A 9,879-nucleotide genomic window follows, 5' to 3' on the forward strand; every position below is an offset into this window, starting at 1 on the left:
ATTGTAGTCCCCAAATAACACACAAGACGCTGTATTAATTATGAAGCTGTTGGCCTTGCTTGTTTCTTACTGGCTAGCTCTGACATAAGTATTTACCCCATAATTGTTAATCTAAGTATTTCTCTTACTGGAGAAAAGTTCCGGACATCTTACTTCTCTGGCGGGCTACATGGTGACTCCCTGTGTTTCTCCTACCCAGAGTCTTCCTGGACTCCTAGTCCCACCTATCTTGCTTCCCTATTGGCCAACAGTGCTTTACTGACATACACACAGGACTTCCCCATCATTACTCATTTTACATTGCTTATTTATGTGTTCTGTATGTGTGTGTAGGCATGCATGCACCACAGTGCACATGTGGAGGTCAGAGGACAACTCAAGGGAGTTGGTTCTCTCTTTCCAGTGTCGGGGTTCTAGGATCGAACCCAGTCTCTGCAGTAGGTGCCTTTACCCACTCAGTCATCTCTCTGGCCTTGGGTTTCTCTTCCTTGTAATTTATCCTGGACAAATACAATTTGAACCTGAACATATTCCTCCTTTTGATGCCAGGAGCTGGATGACATCTTTCATCTCAGTGAAGGCTTTTCACCATCAGTGAGACTATGTTAAAGAATTTCAGCTCTGGGATCAGGCACACCTGGGAAAGACTCCTGGTTCTATCCCTTTTGGAGATGTGTGACACTCAGCAGATGACATGCTTCACTTTTATAAATCAAAGTATTCACTGTATGAGACTTATGCCTCCCCATGGGTATGTTGGGGGTGATGTTAATGACTACCCATAAAGACTGCTGTATTTTTAGTACTGTGTGTCCCTCTTGGGTCATTGACAATAGCTGTAATCCATGAATGTTGGAGGTGGTCTTTCTACCTTTTCCTGTCTTCAATTTCTTACATCACTGCTTTTACAATTTCCTTTTGTTGTTTCTAAGTATTTTTATAGCTATCGTAAACAGGTGGCTTTCTTAATTTCTTTATCAATAAATTTATTATTGTTGTATAGAAAGTCTACATGGAAGCCTATAATATTTGCAAGATCAGAGAACTTTTCTGCTGCCACTTCATTCTTTCTTTACTCTTATTTTTTTTCAGATATTGTGGCTTTACTGGTATCGCAGGGTCCTGGGGTTCATTCATTCAATCATTCATTCATTCATTTTTTCCTCCTCTTTTTTTTCCTTTTTGTTGTTTTTGAGATAGGTTTCTCTATGTATCCCTGGCTGTCCTGGAACTCTATAGATCAGGCTGTCCTGAAACTCAGAGATCTGCCCCTGCCTCTATCTTCTGAGTGCTGGGATTAAAGGCACGAACCACTGTGCCCAGCTCATGGTTTCCTTTCATTGGGTTATTTCAGATTCATCTTTAAGTTTAGTTTTGTTTTTGTGTATGTGATTTTGTTTTTCCTTCTGGCTAATGTAGCCCATGAAAGCATTCAGCTGTACTTATTTGGGTCATGGAGTTCCTTGTGGCAGGTGTATCTGACAGGTGGATGTCCTCTCTATGTTATGACTAGGTGTTTCTCTTATTGGTTGATGAATAAAGCTGTTTCAACCAAGGAACAGGCAGAATTTAGCTAGGCAGGAATTATGAACAAAGAGGCAGGGAGAAGGAAGACAGAAATAGACACCATGTAGCTGCCAGAGAGACGGAGTGCCAGGGCATCACCTAGGTAAGTCAAGGCTATATGGTGATACACAGCTTGATAGAGATAGGTTAGTAATTAAGAGAGAGCTAGCCAGTAAGAAGCCTAAGCCAATGGCCAAACAATAATAATTATGTATTAAGTCTCTGAGTGGTTATTTCATAGCAGCTTTGGGGACAAAGTGGGCAGAGAGATACCAGTCCAGTGGGACCAAGATAGATGGAGGAAAGTCTCCCTTTACATGTATCACTTAGCTATCCCCTCTTGACATCTTTCTGGTCATTGGGTCTACTGATAGGCTCAAGTTGCCTATTGTTTTTAATATGAGCTTTGCAGGAATTAGACTTCTGAACTATTCCAGGATCCATAAAACCTCATCTCCTCCCCAGAGAATCACAGTCCTTCTCCATTCTGGTTTGAAGGAGAAGGAAGATGGGTAAAACGCCACTAGCTCCTCCCCAGAGTTCTTGAACACTTTCGCTAATGACACTGCCCACTGGTAGGGTGCAGGTGGTCCATTCCCAACACCCCAAATCTAGTGTAATAGTCCAGAGTGCTAAGGAGTCTAGAATCACCTCTCAATTTCAAAGTGTCTTCCTAACAAAATAGGACCAAGCAGATGACTCCAAGGAGATGAGCAGAAGCCACAAACACTGATACAAGGTTGATCTCCAATCTTGGGCAGGATCTTTTCCTGCAACAAATAGGCCGTGCACAAGTAGACCCTGAAGTAGATAAGGATGCTGAATGTAAATAAAGATAACTAAAGACGTGACTGACTAAAGACCCTAAATCCTGGCATCCAGAGAGGAACCCTGGAGTAAGTGTTTTGTAACAGTCTTGCTTTGTTCAGCTTATCAAACCTGGACAGAGCAAGTGTCCCACAATTCACCCACTCCACTACAAACAAGTCTGAACAAGTCTGGCACTGTCCATCAGTCATCTGGGCATTTTGACAACTCAGTCCTGGCCACCAGCCAAATGTAAATGGAGACCTCCAAGACATCATGCATTAGCCACTCGTGAGGTCAGTGTCCCATCTTTTAAAAGCACAAAGGGCCATTTAAGTGGGAAAGTCCCACTAAATCCTGCTGAAACACACCACCCACATTTGGATCATCTTTCTGAACAGTGTCTTGGTTTGGAGGGCACAGCTGTTGCCCAGACTCCCGAATACAGCCTGCTATTCTCTCTGGAAGCTGTGACAGATTAGCATAGCTAATTTGAGATGCAGTCAAGCCTTTTAGTCTGTCCCTTCCTCCAAATAGGCTCTAGAGCCCATTGCTGACGTTTGCCAAAGAATCCACGTTTGCATGACAGCGAGTAAGGTTGTGTATTGATTGAATTTAGCATAGTGGGAATAGTGTCAGCCCTATGTAGACCTGGGACCATTGACTCAATGTCCTGCTGGAAGTCCCAATAGTCTGCTTTGGTGGTGAAAGTGGGGAGTCAATACTTAGAAGCACACCCTCCTCTGAACCACCCCCCTGAAGTGTGGCTTTTAGAGAAGTCCAAGAAACTTGAGACACGGATCAAGGACAAAGCCAAGATCAGGTTTGTCTCCAACAGCTGTAGCTTTCAAACCGTTTCAGGTTTATGAAGCCGAATTAACAGCTGTGGACTTATTTCTTGGCCTTGTCATGAGAGGCCATGGGTGTAAATACAACTGAGACACAGTGCTGTGGTGATTTTTTCCTTCAATAAAAGAAGCAAACACACAAACAAACAAACAAATAAAGTTAGGTTTATTTTACCTTATATGCATGAGTGTTTTGCCTGCATGCCTGGTACCGGTAGAGGTCTGAAGAGGGCATCAGATCCCCTGGATCTGGAGTTACACATGGCTGTGAGCTGTCATGTGAGCCCTGGGAATGGAACCCAGGTTGTCTGCAAGAGCAACAAGTGCTGTTGACCACTGAGTCATCTTCAGCCCTCCATTTGTAAATTCATATTGTGTCTTGGAATCTGTGACATATGGTAGAAACTGGGTTGTCTCGTACAACTTAGCTAAAACTGAATGTGTGAAGTTAGGTGTCTCTGACGCCAATGACTTTTAAAGTAGCGGCTAAAGCTTTTTGGGTGAAGATGCCCCAGACCCATATGACTGTAAGGAAACTTACAGTTTTCTGTTGTACTTATGGGAACTGCATGGCTCTCCTTTGTTTCTTCTCCATCTTAGATCCACAGTGGGCATTACTAGTCAGTACCAGGCCTCACCTGCTATCAGACATCCTCTTTCTCTTTGCAGAGGTGGCCCTGACGGTTCCTGGGAGGTGGAGCTGCTGCTCTCAGGATGAGAGTAATTTGCTATCTCTGACCTAGCCTAACATGCATTTCGAGGTGGAAAACTCAGAGTCTGAGATGGGAAGAACTCCATCCATGTCAATCATTCAATCAGTGTATGGGGAAAGCTAAGAACAGGATGTAGGGTCCTTAGAAATAGCACACAAAGCCGGGCAGTGGTGGCACATGCCTTTAATTCTAGCACTCTGGAGGCACAGTTGATGAGTTTGAGGCCAGCCCAGTCTACAGAGTGAGTTCCAGGTAGCCAGGGCTACATGGTGAAACTATCTCAAAAAAAAAAAAAAAAAGAAAGAAAGAAAGAAAGGAAGAAAGAGAGAAAGAAAGAAAAGAAAAGGAAAAAAGAAATGTCAAGTGAAAACAAAGGCATTGCATATTCACCCCACCTTCACTTTTTTTGCCTCTATTTTTTCATATAAAAGGAATAGTCTGTAGGAATAAAATAAATTAAACAAAAAAGTCCTCTAAAAAGCTACACATAAAACCATTGTTAAGCCAACATCTATAGACATTTTCTATATGTGTGTATATAAATATCTCAGTGTCTGTGTTTTTATATGGGAAAAACTCAGGCTTCCTTCTTAGAGTTTCTGGTTACAATAAATCCTTAATAAAAAGAGTACTGCAGGCCATAGCCTCAGAATGAACCCACATTGTGACTGTGGTTTTGTGATCTGCTTTGTGGAAATAGCCGTTAGTTGTAATATCTACATTACATGTAACTTCCATTGTTAGACATTAGACTCGTTCCAATTTTTTTGTTATTCTGAACAAAAACATCCAGGCAAAATCTTCCATCATGAGTTTGTTTTCTTAAGAAATTTTCAAGAGGGAATGTAGGTCAAGAGGAAAAGACATTTTGAAAACCCTTGAGGGGTTGCATGTGGGAGACTATATGCTTAGTATGGTCAAAGTCATGCGTTCAGTTCACAACACACAAACACACACACACACACAATCTTTTTTATCATATATATATATATATATATATCTGATATCTATCCTTTTAACAAATTGCTACCCAACAAAGCTCAAAGCAGGGGACTAGTTTTGCATGAAAACCAAATGGCATGTTCTTTTAAAAATATTTTGTTTTACCTGGGCATTGGTGGCACACACCTTTAATACCAGCACTAGGAAGGCAGAGGCAGGTCTACAGAGCAAGTTCCAGGACAGCCTCCAAAGTCACAGAGAAACCATATATATATGTATATATATATATGTATATGTATATGTATATGTATATATGTATATATGTATATATGTATATATGTATATATATGTGTGTGTGTGTGTGTGTGTGTGTGTGTTTCTATCTGTGTGGTATGTGCACTACTTAAATGCAAGTGTCCTTAAAGGCCAGAAGAGTTTATCAAATCACTTGGAGTTGGAGTTACAGGTGGTTGTGAGCTGCCTGCTGTGGATTCTAGGAACAAAACTCGGGTCCTCTGCAAGAGCAGTCCACACTTTCAGCCACTGAGCCATCTCCCCAGTTCCCAAAAGGCATGTTTTTACACAGGCCATCACCGGTTCTGCTCTTATCCCATTTGTATGCTACCTGTAACAACTATCGTGAAGTTCTCAAAGGCCAGAATGCGTTTTTCATAATTCCTGTGCATTGGACACAATGACAATGATGAATTAACCTCGGTTGCAAATTTGCTAGGTGGTGACAGCAGGCATTAGCTCACGGGAGCCACAATTGTCCGTTCTGCACAGGAAGCGCAGGGCTGGGACACAGGTGAGTGTGACAATTACTTGCTGCTTACTAACTCCTTTAGTATGTTGTCTCTGTACAGTCAGCACAGATGCATATCTTCCTGTGGGGTCACTCATTGAGGATTTTCCTCTGATAGAACATACAGAGGCAGCTGGGAAAGAGGTGTCCATTAAAGTGGATTCAATCTGAGCTCTTGTAGTCAGTCCCTGATTCAAATAGTCTCCAAAGAATCTTAGCAATGTTAAGGGGGTGGGGGGTGGGGGTGGGTGGCGACTGAGGGTCTGCCCTGGGGTAGCAATTTTATGGAGGATTTCTGCAGACTGGGAAGTCTCAGAGGGAAGCTTGAATTATCCCTTGTAAAAATACAGCCATCTAAGATTATCATTGGCATTTCCTTTTTATAGAGTTTGGTGCTAAGAATAGCTCCGGACTCCTCAACCAACCTTCCAGCTTTTTAAAAGAACAGTGCTTATGAGAATGACTGAAGGCTGGGGTGGCTATTCCAGGCTGTTTCCAGTGGCTTGCCTAAAGGAGGGTGTGAAAGGCTCAGACCTGAGCCCCCCACCCCTCCCCAACAGTCACTAGACTGAGAGAAGGCATTACTGAGGGAGGAAGGGAGGGGATGTGAGGAGGAGGGGAGAGGCTGTGAGGTTAGTTGTGTCCAGAACCAAGTCAGATGTCCCCTTTGGTCCAGGTCACTCTCTGCATCCTGCCTCTTCCCACTCCAGACACCCAATCCAGCACTCTGTTCCGACAGGGCTCAGGAGCTGCCAAACATTAAAGAACCTAACTGGGCACTGCTTTATGATTTGACTAATGTGATCCCAGCCCTGTTGTTTCTAACTTCCATTTTTATTTCCACCGTGTCCACCTTCACTTCCTGCTACTATGGCGCCAGGAGATCATATTACCATACTCCAGGGGTCATCTTCATTTTTCTTGAATTTTTCCCTATTAATTTTCTTTTCTTTTCTTTTTTTTTTTGTTTTTTTTTTGTTGTTGTTTTGTTTTGTTTTTACAAGACAGGGTTTCTCTGTATTGTTTCGGAGGCTATCGGTCCAGCCTGGCCTTGAACTCACAGAGATCCGCCTGCCTCTGCCTCCCGAGTGCTGGGATTAAAGGCGTGGGCCACCACCGCCCAGCTCCCTATTAATTTTCTTATGTTAGCGTACAAAGTAATAGATTTTAACATGGCATCTTCTTATCTGTGACACTATACTTTATTTTCATTTTGTCTCAAACAAATAAACAAATAAGCAAATAAGTAAAAAGAAAGAAAATTCCTGCCCTCTCCAAGCAGCCTCCTTCCTCATCACAGCTACAGATCTTTCCCTGTCAGTACAGGGTGTGCCCCTTCCCAAAGCTCACAAGTGATCACACAGTATATGATGCCTTGTTTCTAGTCTCCTTTCCCTTAGGGTGAAGGAAGACATCACCAATAATGGAAATGTGGACCGCTGATTCTTACTGATGAGTACGATGTGGTGACTATACCATCTGCCCAACCACTGAGTTGCAGAGAGTTTCATTTTACTACTGCAAATATTTTTGCTATGTGTATTTAGTCATAAATGGGGGATATGCATTCACATCTTTTGGGCAGATACCTAGGCCCTGATTTGCTGGCTTATGGGGTCATAACAAACTGCTTTCCATGTGTGTCATTCCAAGTGCTACAGAACGACTTTTCATGACATTTCCCTGGCAACTGTTCACGCTGAACACTTTGCCCTGGAGTGTTCAAACCTTTTGACTGTTTTTTTGAGCTACTTTCTTTCCACCCAATTCTAATCACCCCTTACATGTGTTTGGTGTAAGACCATGCTTTTCCACAGCAAACGTTCCATTCAACCGTGGAATGTTTAATAACATCTTTCTAAGCATCAGTTTTCTCTCTTACAGTTTATGTTTACGTATGGAGGCTTTGCTTACCTAATTTGTGAATTTCTCTTGTGATTTATCAGCAACCAAAAATAAATTTTTCCAGTGTTGTGGATCCAACCTATGGCCTCATGCATGGAAGGAAAGTGCTTGACTGCAGATCTATGTACTCAGCCCTCAAGGTTTCTTTTAGATGACACATAAAGTTAATTCATGCATGCAACGTGAGATGCTGATCAAGATTCATTGTTCAGCACTCGGTTGTTTCCAGTATGGTTTATTCGAGACCATTCTTTCCCTCTTGGCCTCCCTTGGCATTTCTGTCCTGTACCAACTCACCACTGGGTGTGTATTTACTTCTCTTTCCACTAATCAAGAAATCTGTGCCCTTGGATGAGGACTTGCTATCTCTGAGATTCCTTCTCTTTATCTGTTGGAAGGGGCAATAGCAAACTCCTTATTCTGAGGTTCATTCCTTTCCCTTCAAAGAAGATATAGTCAGAGCTTTGCCTGTGGCCTTGGGGTGGCCATCCCACCATAACTGGACCATATTGTCCCCAATTTGAATATGAACATCAGTGATATTTACAAAGCAATTTCCATTTACAAAGCACTTCCAACTCTGTTATTTGATAGGATCATACTGCATGCTTCCACCGAAAGCTGTAAGAGCCTCAAGATCAGGCATCCACAGTAGTCATCCTTGCGCTCCATCTACTCCCAGTAGATATGGGCGGAGCTGGACATTCCTGAAGGTGGGACTGTGCTGTGTTCCCTCATTCCTCAGTGCCCTAGGCCTCTGGGCTGTATGTCAAGTGCTCAGCGATAGGATGGCTTCATTTAGTCAACTACAGACTTACCTTAATTCCTTTAAATGGCGTCAGTCATGTTTCTGCCCTTTCCTTTTCCTCCACACAAATCTCATTGGTCCTGACTGAGTTGTAGGAGTTGGCCTACACTGACACCCCCTGCCTGGCTTCCTTCTCTTCTCCTCATGTTTCTCACACTCTCAGAGGCATTGTGTCCCAAATCATGTTCATCAGCATGTCTGAACCAAACATATTTTGGTTACGTAAAGTAGAAACTCACATGAACTAACTCATGGGGGAGAATCAGTATTTATTGAAAAGCTATGGGGTCGGAGACTCCACTCAATGAAGGGTAGTTGTACAGCTGAGAATGGTAGAGTGTGTAATTAGAACCAGGGTTCCTCTCCGAAGGCTTCGTATGCTAACAGCATTTGCAATGAAGTCTGGCTGCTTTTGGAAAGGAGCATTGCATGAAAAGTCTTCTCCGGTAGATGGGAGGATCCAGTTTGCCTTTCCAGCTGTATTGTGCATATGAATCTTAGATTTCTTTATGTTGCATTAGAACAAAACAATGACAAGGTCTGTCGGCATTACCGTCCTCACACCACCTCTCCTGGTGTTCCTGGAGCACCTGGGATGTACCATGTGAAGTGATGAATTCTTTCCATATCATTTTCTAATCCTGAAGACTCCTTTGAAATTTTACAACTGGGAATTCAAGGCCCAGAGAGGTATGCATTTTGTATTTTGACCACAGTAATTACACAAAAGGCACAAAGGAGGGGCAGGAATCCAACCCAGGTTTGCCTGGTCCTAATTTTCCTTAATTGTAAAACCTTAGTGCTAACTGCATTTGCTAATTAAAAAGGCATCCACTTGCCCAGGGTTGAAAATTCCCCTGCAGATGCTTGTATTAAACTACAAGCGGTATCCTGAAATGAAGGTCATTAGTGATGACTTCATCTATTGTGAAGGTTTCTGACTTTTTAAGAAGACAAGAAATCCTTCCACCACCACTCCCCACCCCTTACAACCCTGCTCTAAATGGGATCATGAACCTTGAACCTTCCAAGACATCTGACATTGGGAGGATGTCATTGATCAGCCTCCGGTCGGCATCATAGCAAATCTCCAGGCAGATTGTTCTTGTTTTGTTTTCCTGGATTTTGCTTCTGACTTAGAGAGCTTTGGTTACAGAGAATGCAGAGGTGGGGCCTGTACTTGATGCAGATCAATATGCTTCTGAGAAGGTGATGGTGACTGAAGTGATTCCTGGGGCCCCTCCTTCAGCCAGATGCACCGCTAGGATGATCACAATGCCGGCTTTTCTCTCTCTGTCCTACTATTATTCCTGTCTTCACTAAGTGAAGCCCTGTCCCCACTGAGGGGAAAGCACTACCTCATCTCATGCATTTGCTCTCTTTTGAGTTGGATTTTTTTTCTTGATCCATCAGAAAAAGTCTTCTGATGTCTAGGCTCTGAATCATGGTCCCACAGGGCACCAACATTACTCAAGCCTGTTAAGG

This window comes from Mesocricetus auratus, unplaced genomic scaffold (genome assembly GCF_017639785.1).
Source record: "Mesocricetus auratus isolate SY011 unplaced genomic scaffold, BCM_Maur_2.0 Super-Scaffold_100007, whole genome shotgun sequence".
Taxonomy (NCBI): Eukaryota; Metazoa; Chordata; class Mammalia; order Rodentia; family Cricetidae; genus Mesocricetus; species Mesocricetus auratus.